This window comes from Saimiri boliviensis, chromosome 4, assembly GCF_048565385.1.
Source record: "Saimiri boliviensis isolate mSaiBol1 chromosome 4, mSaiBol1.pri, whole genome shotgun sequence".
In the NCBI taxonomy this organism is placed as follows: Eukaryota; Metazoa; Chordata; class Mammalia; order Primates; family Cebidae; genus Saimiri; species Saimiri boliviensis.
In genome coordinates, this window is record NC_133452.1 from 67208880 (window position 1) to 67229300 (window position 20421).

Consider the following 20421-nt stretch of genomic DNA (forward strand, 5'->3'; position numbering starts at 1 on the left):
CTAAGAAAACTGCTCAAAACCATACAATTAGATGGAAATGAAACAACGTGCTACTGAATGACTTTGAGGTAAATAATGAAACTAAGGCAGAAATCAAGAAGTTCTTTGAAACTAATGAGAACAAACATATAACATGCCAGAATTTCTGAGACACAGAATTTCTTGGACACATTTATAGCACTAAATGTCCACATCAAAATGTTAGAAAGAACTCAATTTAACAACCTAACATCCCCTCTAAAAGAAGTAGAGAAGCAAGAGAAAACCAAGCCCCAAGCTAGCAAAAGACAAGAAATAACCCAAATCAGACCTACATTGAAGGAAACTGAGACAAAAAAAAGCTATTCAAAAGATCAATGAAAGCTGGAGTGGGTCTTCTGAAAAAAAAAAAAAAATTAACACAGTAAGTAGACCACTAGCTAGTCTAATAAAGAATAATGAGGGGTGATCCAAATAACCACAATGAGAAATAATGAGAGAAATACTATCACTGACTGCACAGAAATACATAATAGAAGACTATTACAAACACCCCTTTGCACACGTAAAAATCTAGAAGAAATTGATAAATTAATGGATAAATTACTAGACACATACAACCACCAAACACTAAACCAGGAAGAAATTAATTCCCTGAAAGAAGAATAATGAACTCCAAAATTTAATCAGTAATAAATAGCCTATCAACTAAAAAACAAGCCCAGGACCAGATAGAATCACAACAAATTCTACTAGATGTACAAAGAAGAGCTGATACCATTCCTACTGAAACTATTTCAAAAAATTGAGGAGGAAGGACTGCTCCCTACCTTGTTCTATGAGGCTAGCATTATTCTGATACCAAAACCGGGCAGACACACACACACACACACACACACACACACACACAAAAAAAAAAAAAAAAAAAAAAAAAAAAAAACTTTAGGACAATATCCTTGATGAACACTGATGCAAAATCCTCAGCAAAATACTAGCAAACTGAATATAGCAGCACATCAAAAAGCTAATCCACCACAGTGAAGTAGGCTTTTTCCCTGGGATACAAGGTTGGTTCAGTATACACAAATCAATAAATGTGATTCATCATATAAAAATAATCTAAAGATAAAACCACATGGTTATCTAAATAGACGTGGAAAAGGCTTCAATCATATTCAACATCTCTTCCTGTTAAAAACTCTCAACAAATTAGGTATCAAAGGAACATTCTTAAAATAATAAGACCAATCTATGACAAACCCACAGCCAACATCATAATAAATAGGCAAAAGCTGGAAGCATTCTCCTTGAAAATTGGATCAAGACAAGGACGCCCTCTCTCACCACTCCTATTCAAAACAGTATCGAAGTCATGACTAGAGCAATGAGGCAATAGATAAAAGTAAAAGATGTCCAAGTTGGAAGAGAGGGAGTAAAAGTATCCCTGTTTGTAGATGACATGATTCTATATCTAGAAAACCCCACATTCTCAGCCCAAAAGCTCAGCAAGTTAGTAAACAACTTCAGCAAGGTTTTGGCTACAAAAACAACATCCAAAAATAACTAGCATTCATAGACGCAAGCAACTGCCAAGGCAAGAACCAAATTAGGAATGCAATCTCATTCACAAGTGACACAAAAGGAATAAAATGTTTAAGAATACAGCTAACCAGGGAGGTAAAAGATCTTTACAATGAAAATTACAAAACACTGCTCAAAGAAATCAAAGATGACACAAACAAATGAAGAAACATTCCATACTCATAGACAGGAAAAATGAATATCATTAAAATGGCAAAATGCCCAAAGCAATTTACAGATTCATTCTATTCTGATTAAGCTACCATAACATTCTTCAGATAACTAGAAAAATAAAATTAAAATTCACATAGACCCTAAAGAGAGTTTGAATAGTCAAGGCACTCTTAAGCAAAAAGAGCAAAGCTAGAAGCATTACATTACTGACTTCAAACTATATTACAAGGCTATGGTAACCAAAACAGGATGGTACTGGTACCCAAAGAGACACGTAGACCAATGGAACAGAATAGAGAATTCAGAAAAAAGGCCACATACCTACAACCCATTCTTTGAACTAATAAACAATTAGAAAAAGGTTTTAGGATTCAAAGTTATATACAAATGATAGGTGTTTTCCTATATACCTGCAAATTTTATTTGAAATTAAAAACAAACACATTACTATTGGCATTAGCACTCTCCAAAATGAAATACTTAGATATAAATCTCATAAAATACACACAAAATATATGAGGAAAATTATAATACTTTGATGAATGATTTCAATAAAAAGAACTAAATAAATGGAGAGATATTCCATATTCATGCCTGGGAAGACTCAATATTGTCAAGGTGTCAGGTTTTTTCAACTAATCTATAAGGTCAACATGATTCTAACCAAAATCTTAGCAAATTGTTACATGCATTTTGGCAAACTGAGTCTAAAGTTTATATGGAGAGGCAAAAGGCCCATAATACTAAATTCAAAACAAAAAAGAGAAGAACAAAGTAAGAGGACTGACACTACCCAATGTCAAGGCTTACTGTAATGTTACAGTAGTCAACATAGTGTGGTACTGGTGAAGAATAGATAAGTTGATCAATAGAACACAATAAATAGCTCAGAAGTATCCCCACATAAATATAGTCACCTAAGCTTTGACAGAGGAACAAAGTCAACACAATGGAGCAAACAGAACTGGCAAATATCCAAAGAAAGAAAAGTGAATTTATACACAGACCTTACCTCTTTTACAAAAAATAATACAAAATAGATCATGGAGGGAAATATAAAATGCTAACCGATAAAATTATAGAAGATAACAATGGAGAAAATCTCTTTGGATATGGTGATGACTTTTTAGATACAACACCAAAGCACTATTCATAAAAGAAATAACTCATAAGCTGGACTTTGTTAAAATTTAAAATTCTGTTCTGCAAAAGACAATGTCAAAAGAATGAGAAGCCATGATACAGACTGGGAAAAAATCTTTGCAAGAAACCTTCCAATAAATGACTATTATTCATAATATTCAGAGAATTCTTAAAATTTATGAACAACTCATTTTAAAAATGGGAAAGAGATCCAAAAAGACACCTTACCAAGGAAGAGCTACAGATAGAAAGTAAGCTTACAGGCAGGGCATTGCACTCAAGTACAATGTCACAATGGAGCAGATTAAAAGGGCCAATAAACTGTTTACCAATGATGGTATATTTCTGAAGAAAATTCTGAATATCCCAGTTTTTCAGAGAAGCCTTTGTTGTTAAAGTAACTTAACTACATTGATTATCCAGAAAATGAAACTGTTGGTAACAGTTTTTCTCAGGAAGAACCAGTAGTGGCTCCTCAAGACTCTCATGTTCAGCCTGTTCAGCCTGAGGAAGTATCAGGCAGAGATTTCCTGCAGAGACTTAACTTGCAGATTAAGTTATCAACCCAGCAACCAAGAAGCTAAAAGAAGAGAGCAGAGATGAAGAAATTCCCTATGCAACTTCCCTCTATCACAGTTTGGTGATTTGGGGACATAATTATCACCCAAATTAAGATATGTTTGGACCATAAAGAATCCAACAACTGGAGATTCAAAAACATCCTTTCTGGATTCCCATAGTGTTCAACTTAAAATCATAAGTAGGGCCGGGCGCGGTGGCTCAAGCCTGTAATCCCAGCACTTTGGGAGGCCAAGGAGGGTGGATCACGAGGTCAAGAGATCGAGACCATCCTGGTCAACATTGTGAAACCCCGTCTCTACTAAAAATACAAAAAATTAGCTGGGCATGGTGGCGTGTGCCTGTAATCCCAGCTACTCAGGAGGCTGAGACAGGAGAATTGCCTGAACCCAGGGGGCAGAGGTTGCAGTGAGCCGAGATCGCGCCATTGCACTCCAGCCTGGGTAACAAGAGCGAAACTCCATCTCAAAAAAAAAAAAAAAAAAAAAAAAAAATCATAAGTAGGTAGTTCTACCTGCTGCAATTGCACTGTAGTGATTAGTTCCCTCTGGATTTCTATAATTTTAAGTCTATTATGGCATGATGGCAAGGTTGTATCCTAAAGCTCATCACTTTTGTAGGTGGTGTTAGTTTCTAGACTCGTTTTTATAAATATGAACTGACATAAGCATTAAACATTATTTATATATTTAGGCTAAACGTAATATTTATCTCCTTATGCAATCCTGATTATGTGAAAATATAGTTGCTGTTTAAGTGATGCTGAATTTGCTTTGTGTTTATAACGTAAATGTTACATATATGTATATATATACATATATATGTAAATGTATATATGTAAATGTATACATATATGTATATTTATATACATATAAATATATATGTAAATGTTACATATATGTATATATGTATATATATTTTTATATGTGTATATAAATATATATACATATATGTATATATACATGTATATGTGTATGTATATACATATATGTATACATATATGTATATATGTGTATATATATACATATATATGTATACATATGTGTATATATGTATATATATATTTCAATGTCTCACATATTCTGTATTAATACAAAGAACGAAATTTTGTTTGCTATTTTGTAAAAATATACCACAGAAGTCTGAATGAGAAAATAAACGATGTTAATAAAAAGAAAGCCCATAAAAAATTGTTCAATATCATAAATAATGAGGGAGTTGCAAACTAAAACACTAAGATTCCACTACATGTCTAATAGAATGGCTAATATCTAGAACACTGACAACATCTAACATTAGTAAAAATGTGGAACAACAGGAACTCTTACTCATTGCTAGTGGGAATGCAAAATGGTGCCATTTTGGAAGACACTTTGGCAGACAGCTTAATACTTCCTTACAAAACTAAACTTACTCTTCCTATATAATCCAGTAATCATGTTTCTTTATATTTACCCTAAGAAATCGAAAACTTATGAACACACAAAATCCTATTTGTAAATGTTTACAGTGGTTTTATTCACAATTGCCAAAATTTAAAAGCCAGCAATATGTTTTTCATTAAATGGGTGGATAAATAAACTGAGGTAGACCAACACAAAGGAAAAAGTACTTATTAAAAAGAAACTCTCTACCCAAGAAAGAAAATATGTGGAAGAAAATCAAATTCTTAATATTAAATGTACGAAGCCAGTTTTGAAAGACATGGACTGTATAATTTCAACTGTATGATATTCTGGAAAAGGCAAAACTATGGAGCCGTAAAAAGAAAAGTGGCTGTCATAGGTTAAGAAGAAGGGAGAGATGAATAGGAAGAACATAGAGGATTAGGGCAGTGAAATTACTTTGTATTACACTATAATGGTAGATGAATATCATTAGACATTTTTCAAAACCCATAAAATACAATATCAAGAGTGAAACAATATAAACTAGGGACACTGAGTGATAATGATGTGCCAGTGTCAAATCCATCAATAGTAACAAATACAGCCATTCTGGTGCAGCACATTGATAGAGAGATTGTGCATATGTGGTGACTTGTGGGTATATTGGAACTTTCTCTGTTCAATATTGTTGTGAACTTTAAAATGCTCTAAAATAAAGTTTATTAATTTATAAATATATAAATAATTTATAAGTATACATATATGTTGCTTAAGTTTTCATAAGGCAGTAGTTATACATTGCACTCAAGTTTTAAAAGCACTATATATGCACATGCCCTGCTTTTGTATTTCATGGTTTCTAAAATCTTCTAAACAAGGTAATCTTTATTCTTTCCCCAGAAGATTGCATACACTCATTTTGCCATGCGTCTCACATACAAGGATATGATTTCCTACCTAATATGGTATAGTTGTTGAGTGTGTTCATGTATCTCATATACAGCAAAATTAGACAGTAGCCGGGCGCGGTGGCTCAAGCCTGTAATCCCAGCACTTTGGGAGGCCGAGGCGGGTGGATCACGAGGTCGAGAGATCAAGACCATCCTGGTCAACATGGTGAAACCCCGTCTCTACTAAAAATACAAAAAATTAGCTGGGCGTGGTGGTGCGTGCCTATAATCCCAGCTACTCAGGAGGCTGAGGCAGGAGAATTGCCTGAACCCAGGAGGTGGAGGTTGCGGTGAGCCGAGATCACGCCATTGCACTCCAGCCTGGGTAACAAGAGCGAAACTCCGTCTCAAAAAAAAAAAAAAAAAAAAAAAAAAAAAAAAAAAAATTAGACAGTTAACAGAGTAAGAGTTTGGAAAAGTAAAGTCAAAAATGGGGAAATAGGTATAGACAAGAGTAAATTCATTAGTTCAGTTAAGAAGCTTAGAGAATCAAAGACTTTTTAAATATGAAGGTTTAGGTAGTAATTAATCCAGAAGTTATTTTCTTACATCCAAATCCTTATCAGTCTATTACTTTCCTCTTCTGCTACCACTTGTGGAAAGGGAAGTTCTTTCTTTTTAGCAGTTTCTGTTGAAGGTATTCACAAAGAGAGAAGTGGAAATAAAGAAAGAAACTTAACAGAAGTCATATGAACCTGAATTTTAATAAGCCAGGACAAGTAATGTATATAATTTAAAAACTATAGTTTCAGGAGATGCAAATAATCTTTTAAATTTAAACAACTGGAAGTAGAAACTGAATAAACTTGGCATTTATATAAAAACCCCACAAGAAATAATCATTACAGTGATGATAAAGTAGGGCATCATTCAAAATGGAGCCAACAAAAGTAAGTCTGTGATACAGGGCCACAAAATGAAAAATAAAAATGACTCATTAGTTACATCTGCCAATTCTTTTTTATGTGTTCAGAAAACATAAAGTGCATATCTACATAAACCATCAAGTAACCATAAAAAAATCAATCTAATTAATACATAGATATACATTTTAAAAATAACTGGTTACTAATTTATTTCAATTAACTTATACCAATAACACTTTTTGATGTTAATTTGAAGTAATTTGATCTAAATCTGTTCTTCTGTTACTTAACAACAATAAATAATTAGTTCTTTAAACATAATTTATTATAACTACGGATATGTGTGTATACATGTATATTACATGTTATTGATTTACAAAATATGTATAACACTGCATTTTGAAGTACTTCCTTAGAATTTATATTATGCTAGTATGGTTCTGGTTATAAATGGCTGTATAATAACTATTCTTTTTCAAAGTCCTGAAACACTCACTTTCAGTGAGAGTCACTATGATTCACTGGAAGTTTACCATGGATTCATTAGGACTCATAAAATTATTTTGATCAGATAATTACTGTTAGAAAATATTTTACAGTTGGAAAAGCCAAAAGCGAATCCTTAAATAATTTGCCTAATATTAGCATCTCATGTTTTAGGGCAAAATTTCTTCTAGAATTCAAATCTTTAAATTCCCAGAGTTTATTATTAATGGTGGGTCACATGAGTCTTCTTTGTTAATTATAATTTTCACCCATCTCTTGCTGTGTCCATAGAAAATATTTTTTACTTTTCTTTATCACTGAAATACTTTCTTACTTGTGCTCTGTCATCAGTTGACCTTGCTTTCAACTTTCCTGAAGCCATTAAAATTGGTTCCATCAAATAGCTTATGCCTATTTCATATATTCTCAAAACTACTCCTTTCTAATTTTACCCACTCTGTGCTGTTTGAGTCTTACAACTCCTCATTCCAAAAAGCATGCTTTCTCCTTCTTGTCTTTTTCTAGCTTTACCTTTCCAGTTGCTCCTTCCTATGTGCACACTGAAGCTTTAAAGTCACAGACCAATGGTTCCCTAACATTCTTTAGCTAGACTTCTTGACATCTTCCCATCTCCCTGGCATAAAATACTTTACTTTTCTTTGGTTCCACCTTTCTAATTTACTTTAAGATGTTGTGGTTGTTGTTTTTCCTTTTCCCTGCCTTCTAACTTTTAATTTCCTTAATGTTCTACCACTGCTTTTTCTTATCAATGTCACCTTGGTAAGACCATCCATTTAAGAACTTGAATAATTATGTGTTAATGGGATTGGTTTCCTTTACTTATACCTAAAATGTAGGGAGATTTCTTCCTGCATTTAGGAAGGATAGAGACATTTCCCTAAGAGACAACAAAATGTCCAATAATTTATTTAACATTGCCATCTACTTATAATTCTAGCCTCTTAAACTAGATCCATCTCAGAGTGAATTAAGCATCTTCCCCAAGTAAACATTTTTTTCTAACTTGTATTTATATAAATGGTATTATCCCTTTTTTACTTTCCTCCCTCACTATCATCTAGTATGAAAACTGTCAATTCCATCTGTTTCAACAATTGCATTGTTTCAATGCAATTCAATTCTTAAAGCTTAATAAGAATGGTTCATATAATTGTTCTCATGATTTTCATGGGAGAAAAACAAAATGTAGTATTATTGCCACCTCCATAAATATGGGATCAAAAGAAGAATACAACCATTGTTACTGATGATGCAAAGTAGAATGAGTACTGTCACAAAGTGAAGGTGTCAAGAAAAGAATATTCTAACAGCTTGCAAACCCTGCTTTTAAATATTTATGTCATTTATCTTTCTCTTATCTAGTTCTCAAATGTTACTTTCTTTCAGGACTTCATTACTTTTCACTCAAACTCATATGAATTCTTACACTGGCCTAATTTCCTCCCATTTCTCTCCTTTTCAATTACCTTCTCAAAATGTATTTTCTTATCTTCTCTCTCTGCACCAAACAGTTACGATCATAACTTTCTACAAACTCTCATAGGCTATAGCCAAACTTCATGTGGTGTTATTCTTAAGAACCTTCCATAGTCAATTTGGTATATGACTTTTACTAGAAACAATTGTCTTAAAAACTGGAATATGTTTTGTTTACATTTGTATCATGCACAACACTCAATCTAGTATTTTATATACAATAGGTTCTTAACAATATACATTAATTTTCACAGGATTAGGAGTATTTTTAAATAATTGAAAAGGGTTCCGTAAAGTTCTTCCACAAAATTAATACTAATTATTCTCATTTAAAATTGCACAGAAAATATGTTTATTTTTGTCAGAATTATGTTACACAAAAATGAAGATAATTATAATCATGATAGCAATATCAAATAATAATATAATTATTTGTAATTTTATTATAGTAGAACTTCAAATATATTACTCATTTGCTCTCCCAAAACATTATTCTGTAAACACATCATTAAAAAAAAAATCACATGGCTTATGGAGTCAAGGGGTTTAATGAGGATCATTACTTCAATAATAAAGTATACTAGACCAGGCGCAGTGGTTCACATGTGTAATCCCCACACTTCAGGAGGCCAAGGCAGGAGGATCACTTGAGCCCAGTCGTTTAGGACCAGCTTGGGCAATATGGCAAAACCTTGTATCTACAAAAAATACAAAAATTATCCAAGTGTGGTGGTGCATGAATGTAGTTCCATCTACTCCCGAGGCTGAGGCGGGAGAATTGCTTGAGCCTAGGAGATCCAGGTTGCAGTGAGCTATCATTGCACCACTGCACTCCAGCTTGTGTCACAGACAGAGGCTGTCTCAAAAAAAAAAAATAAAATATATATATATATATATATATGTGTGTGTGTGTGTGTGTGTGTGTATGTGTATATATACATATATATATTTAAACATATAAATATTCGGACATATGTATATGTATAAAAGGTTTATTATCTGTTCTCAAATCAAATACCCTTTCTACCAACATCTCCTAACTATTGTACCAAGAAATAAAAGATAGGCTCCTTCATTTTTGTTGAATTGCCCTGTTATTTTATCGTACAAATTTAATAATTTTTGGACCCCTTCCGGAAACCTTACACCAAAATTAACTCCAGATGGATTAAAGACTTAAATATAAGACCTAACACCATAAAAACCCTCAAAGAAAACCTAGGCAAAACCATCCAGAACTTCATGGCTAAAACACCAAAAGCAATGGCAACAAAAGCCAAAATAGACAAAAATCTAATTAAACTCCAGAGCTTCTGTACAGCAAAGGAAACAATCATTAGAGTTAACAGGCAACCAAAAGAAAAGGAAAAAAAGTTTGCAATCAATCCATCTGACAAAGGGCTAATATCCAGAATCTATGAAGAACTAAAACAGATTTACAAGAAAAAAAAAAAAAAAAAAAAAAAAAAAAAAAAAAAAAAAACTCATTCAAAAGTGGGCGAAGGATAAGAACAGACACTTTACAAAAGAAGGCATCGATGAGGCCAAAAAAAAGAAAAAAAAAAAAAAACAGAAAAAAATGCTCATTATCACTGGTCATTAGAAAAATGCAAATCAAAACCACACTGCGATAGTATCTCATTCCAATTAGAATGGTGATCATTAAAATCTCTGGAAACAACTGATGCTGGAGAGGATGTGGAGAAATAGAAACACTTTTACACTGTTGGTGGGAGTGTAAATTAGTTCAACCATAGTGGAAGACAGTGTGGTGATTCCTCAAGGACCTAGAAACAGAAATACCATTTGACTCAGCAATTCCATTGCTGGATGTATACATAAAAAATTACAAATTGTTCTATTATGAAGACACATGCACACGTATGTTCATTGTGACACTGTTTACAATAGCAAAGACCTGGAACTGACCCAAATGTCCATGGATGATAGACTGGACAAGGAAAATGTGAAACATAGTATCCATGGAATACTATGCAGCCATAAAAAGGAATGAGTTCATGTCCTTTGCAGGGACATGGATAAAGGTGGAAATCATCATTCTCAGCAAGCTGACACAAGAACAGAAAACCAAACACTATATGTTATCACTCATAGGTGGGTGTTGAGCAATGAGAACACATGGACACTGGGGGGGGCATCATACACTGCGGTCAGTGGGGGGGCCTAGGGGAGGGACAGTGGGGGTGGGGAAGGAATATGAGGGGAGAAATACCAGATACAGGTGATGGGGTGATGAAGGCAGCAAACCACCTTTCTATGTATGTACCTATGCAACAATCCTGCACAATCTGCACATGTACTCCAGAACCTAAATGACAATTAAAAAAGAAAAAGAAAAAGAAAATATTTCTTATTTTTTATTACACAATGTTGTATTTTTTCTGCACTAATGTTATAAATAATATTTACTTAGCAGAATCTTTGGTACCATGGGCTGAATTGTATCCCCCTCAAATTCATCTGTCGACGTCCTAACCCTCAATACCTAAGAATGTAACTGTATATCGAGATAGGTGCATTTAAACAGGTAATTACACAGTTGGTCTTAATCTAACTGAGCTTGAATCTTTATAAGAGGAAATCAGGACACATAAGAGACACTAGGGACACACTTGCACACAGAAGAGAGACCATGTGCACACACAGAGAAGGTGGCCAAAGAGAGAGGCTTTAGAAGAATCCAACTCTGCCAGCATCTTGATCTTAAATTTTCAGCCTCCAAAAATGACAGAAAGCTAGTATATATTGTTTAAATTACCCAATCTATATTATTTTGTTATACTAGCTATAGCAAAGTAATATAATACACTTGGATAAGAAATAAAAATATAGTTTCACTTATTATATTTGAAGCTTAGTGTAAAAGTGAATTTACTGGACTAAATGTTAGGCTTTAAGCATTCTAAACAGTGATTCAAAGAAAAAATAAATGCATAAGATAAATGCATAATATATGAAAGATAAAGCTTATTTATAAGGAAAGGTTATATAAATGGAAAGATTTACATAGGAAGGCCAATAAGGACACTTAACCCCTCAGAGTTATGCATAAGACTGAATCAACTATCAGTTGTTCTTCTTGGCCAAGAATCACACATATGCATAGATCCAGAGCTCAGTGATTGGACTCTGGCATTTACTTATTTAAATTTTATAATATCAACAAAATTATACTACTAATTTATAAATAAGAAGTTCCAAGTGTATGGCCAAAATAGAGATCACAACTTATAGATTATATATTAATATTTTACTTGAAGATCGGAATTTTAAAGAACATATTTCACAGAATCTCATATTGCAAATATGTATAATATTGTATTACTTTATGTGTACATTATGCTTATACAAATATATATGTAGATACCTTAGTGAATTGTATATATATATATACTTAATATACAAATATATATGTAATATATACATAACACATATGAAATATTGTGCTTCTAGTCAGTACAAACCTAAAGATAAAAAATTCAAGAGTAATAAAATACATAAAAGGAAGTACATGAGAAGCTCCTATTTCTTGATAAAAGTACTAATAAATATAGATTAATGTTCTTCTGCCATTTACATACATTGAAATATATTTTTATGCCAGAAATTGATGTTAAAATCTTAACAATTCCCTGGAAATACCAAATGAATAGATTCTTCTGTGGACAAAAACAACAAAAAAAATGCATTGGTGAAAAGGTGGTGGGGATGCAGTTTAACTATAATAATATAATGTGAAAGGCTATTCTATATAAATACATTTCTCTCCTTGGTATTAGGTATATTATACTCTCTGATTCCAAAGAGCAGAAATAATAATAGCTGATCTTTGTACTAAGAGGTGAAAACAAAAACAAGGTTGCACTAGAGGGCAGACAGGTTTAGGCATGAGCAACAGGTATATCATGCCTTCACCCCTAAGAATTGAATTGCTTCTAACCCTCTTTGATCACCTCATCATTATATGAAATTAGTAATTTTAACATTGAAACATAAATCTTAGAAATAAGCAGGCCTCAAGTGGAGGTACAGAAAAAAAATCAGAACGGCATGTTACATTTTAATATAAGGTGGTGTGCAGATGAATGAGATCAGACCATAAAAGCAGTTGGTATCTGCTACCTCTCTCTTTAACCTCATAAAAGCTCTATAAGGTATAAATCAGAAACTAGTTTTTCCCCCTCCCCTCAGTATGTTATTATGATCCGAGGCAGATAACTATTCCAAAAAAAAATGAACTTACAGGAAAAAAATTTAATACATAAAGAATATGAAGAACTATAAACGACAGCTTACTGAACAAGAGTAGCAAATTAGAAATAATTGATGGAAAACATGAATGCAAAATAAAATAATATTCAAAACCGGAGGGAGTGTGAACAAATATAAATGCAAATATAAAATACATTCATGATACTAGATAATAAAATACAGTAGTTGAAATAATGAAAGAAATAAATGTGCAGTTAAAATTTAAAAAGGTCTACATGAGTAGAAATCTACAGAATGGTAGATAGAATTAGTAAAAGAGAAATAAATAAAATACAGGAAACAAAAATAAAACTTTAATACCTAGTCGATATGATTATATTACAAATCAGATTAATAGTTTTTAGAGTGCTAACCAGTATAGAATTTTAAAAATTAACTTCTAGTTACACTACATGAAAAGTTCTAAATTCTTTTTAAAAAGAAATTATATCAATAAAAGGAACAATTTTTTTTTTGACTTTGACACATTTATTCTTCAAAACAACAATGAAAGGGAAGTTCTATGGGTAGCCCTACCTTGGATAAGGAATGAGAGGTTTAAAAACAACAACAGCAATGATGAAGTAACTTGTTAGAGATCATGTTTTATAGACACCACAAGTGGGATATAAACCCATGAAGTCTGCCACCAAAGAGCACACATTTCACTACCCTAAATGGCCATTACCAAAGGGCTCCTGGACACATGGTCTCTTACCAGTATTCTTTTATTTTTTTTCTTTTTTCTTTTTTTTCTTTTTTTTTTTTTTTGCACGACCATTTTATTTTATTTTATTTTATTTTATTTTATTTTATTTTATTTTATTTTATTTTATTTTGTTTTTATTTATTTTATTGCATTTTAGGTTTTGGGGTACATGTGAAGAACATGCAAGATTGTTGCATACGTATACGTGTGGCAGTGTGATTTGCCACCTTCTTCCCCATCACCTCTATCTGGCATATCTCCCCATGCTATCTCTCCCCTCCTCCCCACCTGCCGCTGTCCCTCCCTTACTTCCCCCCAACAGACCCCAGAGTGTAGTGCTCCCCTCCCTGTGTCCATGTGTTCTCGTTGTTCAACACCCGCCTATGAGTGAGAACATGTGGTGTTTGATTTTCTGTTCTTGTGTCAGTTTGCTGAGAATGATGGTTTCCAGGTTCATCCATGTCCCTACAAAGGACATGAACTCATCGTTTTTCACGGCTGCATAGTGTTCATTGGTGTATATGAGGAACAATTATTAGATACTTATTGGTCTTCACAACAGCCACTCTAGATATGAGAAGTCAAAGGAATAATATTGTTGAATAGTTGAAAAAATTATAGTCTAATTTTTTCCAGCAAACTGGCAGATATATGCAATGACAAAATAAAAGTCTTTGTCATGTGAACACAGTTTTTGTTAATATAGTTAAACAATATACTCTAGAAAGAAATATAATAATTTCAATATGTCATGTTTTTAGGATATGAATGAGAATAATCAGTAAATTATTTGTTAAATATTAATGTCAACGTAAACAATAAAGTTTCAAAATAAATGTAGTATGTTTACTACAATCAATAAATTTATAAATATCAATATCATATGTGTTTTGGGTGTTGTGATATCTATGAGCCAGAGGGTTCCAAGATGATTCCAGGAAGTAAATAGCAAAATAGAAACATAAGCATGAGGGCATGTATACTCCCATTCCATGAGTCCCATGTTTATTCATGTGTGTGTGTATATATATATACACATATATGTGTGTGTGTGTGTGTATGTATGCAATTCCATTCATCTCATAAATATGAATAAACAAGATAAATGGGATTGTGATAAACAAATGAGTATAAAATGGAAAAACTATAGTAAATCATAACATAACTATAATTAAAGTTAATACAACTAAATTAAACTTGTATCAAGGCATTAACTTCAGATCGGATAGGAGAATAAGTTCTAGGTTTCTGAAATCTATGAGTCACAACCAAAAGAACAAAGAAAGTTTAAAAACAAAAGTATTGAAATTTAAATAAGTCAATTATAAATTAAAGAAGCCTATTCAAGCAACTTTATAATTAAAAATAGAACTAAAGTATACAAATCATAAAGAATAAAGTAAAATTCCATACCCTATTTAAACAATAGATGAATATAATGTAACAGTTATAAATCTATGTATGTATCTAAAAAATGTAGTCTTTTTAGATATTTATAAGAAACAACTGGTGGAACTATAGTTAGAAATGAACAAATCAGTGGTAGTAGGTGGGGTTGTAATTGGAATTACCTTTTTATCATTGTTGTTACAGTGACTGAATAATTATGAAGGCATTAAGAAGTATGTAAATATTTGATTATTGCATTCATATATTAATGTTTGTTACCCAAAATAACAAAAAAGAACTTTATAGCATATATAAACTTAACAAAAATAGACCTTGTAAAGAAAACAATGGAAGCATTAATACATTTCAAAAATCAAGAGCAGAGAGAATATGTTCTCTGTGAATCATTACATAGAATTAAAATGCAATAAAAATAGCTAAAAACATCCATCCATACATACTTACGTACCAACATATGTACATATGTACGTACATCATACATACATATATACATGATCCAGGTACTTAGTTTAAAAAGTGAAGCTCATTGCAATAGAAGATAGGCCAATAAAACTCAAAATCATTCCCTTAAATAGTAATAATCCAATATTAACAGGGCTAATATCATATAAATAATAATACAAATTGTCAAATATCTAGGAATAAAGAAGTAAGTTTTAAAATTACTAAATGGCATAGACAAAACCTGGAGGAGATAGAGATTGATGGCATTCTAACATAAGTTCACTTTTGTAAGTATCTATTCCCAACACAACAATTATATATATAATATATATAGTTATTAAATATATTAAAAACTATTAAGCCTTATAAGTAAAGAGTGAAAAAAAATTTGAAATTAATTCCTTGCAAAATTAAATTAGAAATCAAATTAATAGAAAAATAGAAAATCCTTGAGTATTTAGAAAATAACACAATTTCTTATAGCAATATAGCAAGTGAAAGAAGAAATCAAGGGAGAAATTTCTTTTTTTTATTGCATTTTAGGTTTTGGGATACATGTGAAGAACATGCAAGATTGTTGCATAGGTACACATGTGGCAGTGTGATTTGCTGCCTTCCTTCCCCTCAGCTATATCTGTCATTTCTCCCCATGCTATCTCTCCTCCCCACCTCCCCACCCCCCCCATTTTCCCCAACAGACCCCAGTGTGTAGTGCTCCCCTCTCCGTGTCCATGTGTTCTCATTGTTCAACACCCGCCTATGAGTGAGAACATGTGGTGTTTGATTTTCTGTTCTTGTGTCAGTTTGCTGAGAATGATGGTTTCCAGGTTTATCCATGTCCCTACAAAGGACACGAACTCATTGTTTTTGATGGCTGTGTAATATTCCATGGTGTATATGTACCACATTTTCCCTGTCCAGTCTATCATCGATGGGCATTTGGGTCGGTTCCAGGTCTTTGCTATTGTAAACAGTGCTGCAATGAACATTCGTGTGCATGTGTCCTTATAGTAGAATGATTTATAATCCTTTGGATATATACTCAGTAATGGGATTGCTGGGTCAAATGGGATTTCTATTTTTAGGTCCTTGAGGAATCGCCACACTGTCTTCCACAATGGTTGAACTAATTTACATTCTTCATCATCACTGGTCATTAGAGAAATGCAAATCAAAACTACATTGAGATACCATCTTACACCAGTTAGAATGTCTATCATTAAAAAATCTGGAGACAACAGATGCTGGAGAGGGTGTGGAGAAACAAGGGAGAAATTTCAAAGCATTCTGATCTGAATGAAAATAAAAATAAAACATATAAAATGTATCAGTTTTAGATAAAACAGTAACACTACGTGAAGCGGTAGCACTACACATCCAGATTAGAAAAGATAAAAAGATTCAAATCCACTACCTCAACTTCCACTTAAGAATTCAATAGCAAAGACCTGGAACCAATTCAAATACCCATTAATTATAGAATGGATAAAGAAAAATGTGGCACATATACACCACGGAATATTATGCAGTCATAAAAAAAGAATGAGTTCATGTCCTTTGCAAGAATGTAGATGAAACTGGAAACCATCATTCTCAGCAAACCAATATAGGAACAGAAAATAAAATATCGCATGTTTTCACTCATAAGTGTGAGTTGAACAATGAGAATACATGTACACAGAAAGGGGAACATCACACACCAGGGCCTGTCATGGGATGGGGAGCAAGGGGAGGGAGTGCATTGGGACAATATCTAATGCATGTGGAGCTTAAAACCTACATGACAGGTTGATAAGTGCAGCATACCACCATGGCATATGTATACCTATGTAACAGACCTGCACTTTCTGCACATGTATCCTGGAACTTAAAGTAAAATTACAAAAAAAAAAAAAAAGAAAGAACAAAAGAAAGAAAGAAAGAAAAGAAGAAGAATGACTGGAACAGTGTTGGGCACCTAGCGGGCATTTGGGATTTTGGTTAACTAATTGAATGTTAGCAATCCGTAGATTTGTGATATGACAAATAATGACTTCCACTCACTCATCATTCAGAAGTATCCTGAAGTATCCATATTTTTTAAAATTCAGCTCAATTATATTTTTCAGTAGGCGTAGAAATAATATGAGGCAAAGAATGTCAGGATATCAGAAAAAAAAGATTGAGAAAAAGGAGAGCAAATGAAACCAACAGTAAGCCAAGAAAAGGCATAATATAGATTACAGTGGGAAATGAATAACTAGAAAAAAGAAATATAGAGAAAATCAATGAGATTTTAAATCCGGCTCTTTCAAAATGTCAATAAAATTTATCAGGCTTAAGCTAGATTGATCAGAAACAAGAGAGAGAGAACACAAATTACCAGTAGCAGGTAATACCAATTGTAGATTTTACAATGCAAGAAGTAACACCATTGTAGATTTTACAGATAATTTGAAAGACAAAAACTACCAAAGCTCACTAAAAATAATATGAATAACCTAAATAAACCTAGATTTATGAAAAACAGAACTTGTCATTAAAAACAGAAAAGCAAATACCTTATGTTCTTGCTTCTAAGTGAAAACTAAGAAGCAAGAACATAAGGTATTTGGTTTTCTGTTTTTAATGAGCACACCTGGATGTAAAACGTGGGAACCATAGGCACTGTGGACTGCTGGAGGGGTGAGGTAGGGAGGAGTCATAGACTGAATAACTACCTGTTGGGTACTATGCTCATTACCTGGATCATAGGATCATTACCCCAACCCCGAAGCAATATTCCCATATAACAGAACTGTATGTGTGCCCTCTGTCTATAAATAAAGAAGAAGAGAAGAATTTAAAAAGAAAAACAAACAAACAAAAAAAAGCCTTCCAGAAAGAAAACTCTATGCCCAGGTGATATCACAGTAAATTCTACCGAACATTTAAAAAAAATTAAATATTTCAGAAAATAGAAGACAGAGTATTCTTAACATGATATAAAGCAAACATAAGTCTGAAAGCAAAACTAGCAAAGAAACAATAGAAGCAAGATTTATAGACCAATATCCCTCATGAACATAGATGTAAATTTTTTGAGAAATGGTAACAAGTAAATTCAACACTATACGTAAAACAGAGGCCAATTTGACTTTATCTCAAAAATGCAAGATTGCTTTAACATTAGAATAAAATGGAATATCACTCATCATATACATATGTGATCATCTCAGTAGATTTCTAAAAAGCTTTAGAGAAATGGAGCCATTGTTCCCGATTAGAAAACACTATAAAGAATATTTCAGGAAACAAGAAAAAAAAGGAAAATTCCCCTACCTGATAAAAGGTACCTACAACAACCTGAAGCTAATATAGTTAATTATGTTAAAACTTAATATTTTCCCCTTTGATAGGAAAAAAGAAAAATGTATCTTTTCTCACTATTCCTAATCAAGATTCCAGTCAATGTAGTAAGGCAAAAAAACCTTATATAGTCATTTGGATTGATGGGAAAGAGAAAAACCTTTTTTTTTTTTTAATAGACAACATGTTACTTTACAAAAAAACAAATCTTCTTGAACTAATAAGATAGCTTAATGCATGTATCAGGATACAAGATCACTATAAACAATCAATTGCAATCAATTGTGTTTCTACAAAATTGAAATTTTTGAAAATATCATTTACAATGGCATCAAAATTATAAAATACATGGGTATAACTGGAAAATTTATGTAAGATCTAGAAACTGAAATCTAAAAAAATTACTGAGAGAAATTAAACATTAATGATGAAATATAGTGTGTTTATATAGTGATATTATCAATTTTTAAGATGTTAATTATTCACTAAATAATCTACAAATTCAATGAAATGCCAATGAAATTTTTAACAAGTATTTCATAGAATTTGTCGTGCTGACTCTAAAATTTAGATAGAAATGGGAAAGGACATATACTACCTGAATCAGTAATTATTACAAACCTACAGTCAACAAGACAATGTAGAATTGGAATAGACAAGTGTAGCAGATTAAAGAGTAAAATAAAACCCCACTTTGGGAGGCTGAGGCAGGAGGATCACCTGAGATCAGGAGTTTGAGACCAGTCTGGCCAACATGGTGAAACCTTGTCTCTACTAAAAATATAAAAATTAGCCAGGTGTGGTGGTGCGGGCCTGTAATCCCAGCTACCCGGGAGGCTGAGGCAGGAGAATTGCTTGAACCTTGGAGGCAAATGTTTCAGTGAGCTGAGATCTTGCACTCCAGCCTGGGAGACAGAATAAGACTCTGACTCAAAAAGAAAAAAAAAAAAAAAGAAAGAAAGAAAGAAAAAAGAAAAGAAAATCGCACACATATATGTTCAAACTGATTTTTTAAACTAGGTGCAAAGGACATTCATTTTAAAAAGTATAATCTTTTCAAAATATGGTCACATAACATTATACATTCAGGAAATTTAAACAAAAACTTTGATCTATATCTTTATCATGTACAACAATTAACTCAAAATGAATCTTAGAACCAATTTTTAAACCTAACCCTATAAAACATCTAGAAGAAAATATAGCAGGAAAATATTGTGGATTTGAATTTGGAAAATATTTCTTAAGTAAGGCAATAAAAACACAATCCATAAGAGCAAAACACCCCCACATAAATCAGGTTTTATTAAACTTATTGGGTAATTCTTCTATTCCAAAGCCACTTTTAAGAGTATGAAAAGACAAGTCATAGACTAAGGTAAAATAGCATAGATAAATCTCAAAATATTGAAGCAAAATGAAAGAAGAAAGACAAAAATGAACACACATTGAGTACACACAGTAGTGTTCCTTTATCTGTGGTTACATGATTACCTGCAATCAACTGTGGTCTACAAATATTAAATAGAAATTTTCAGAAATTAACAATTCATAAATTTTAAATTGTGCCTCATTCTGAGTAGCATGATGAAATCTCACTGTCCTCCTCTGTCCAG

At 32.5% G+C, this 20421-nt stretch overlaps 1 protein-coding gene and 1 pseudogene across 5 annotated transcripts in view; one reads left to right on the plus strand and one right to left on the minus strand.

Moving 5' to 3' along the window:
• GRIK2 (glutamate ionotropic receptor kainate type subunit 2) overlaps nucleotides 1–20421 on the minus strand; it is a 721121-nt gene that overhangs the window by 61223 nt on the left and 639477 nt on the right. The gene's annotated exons all lie outside the window — the stretch shown is intronic.
• On the plus strand, nucleotides 3164–3550 carry LOC104650626 (lysM and putative peptidoglycan-binding domain-containing protein 2 pseudogene; annotated as a pseudogene).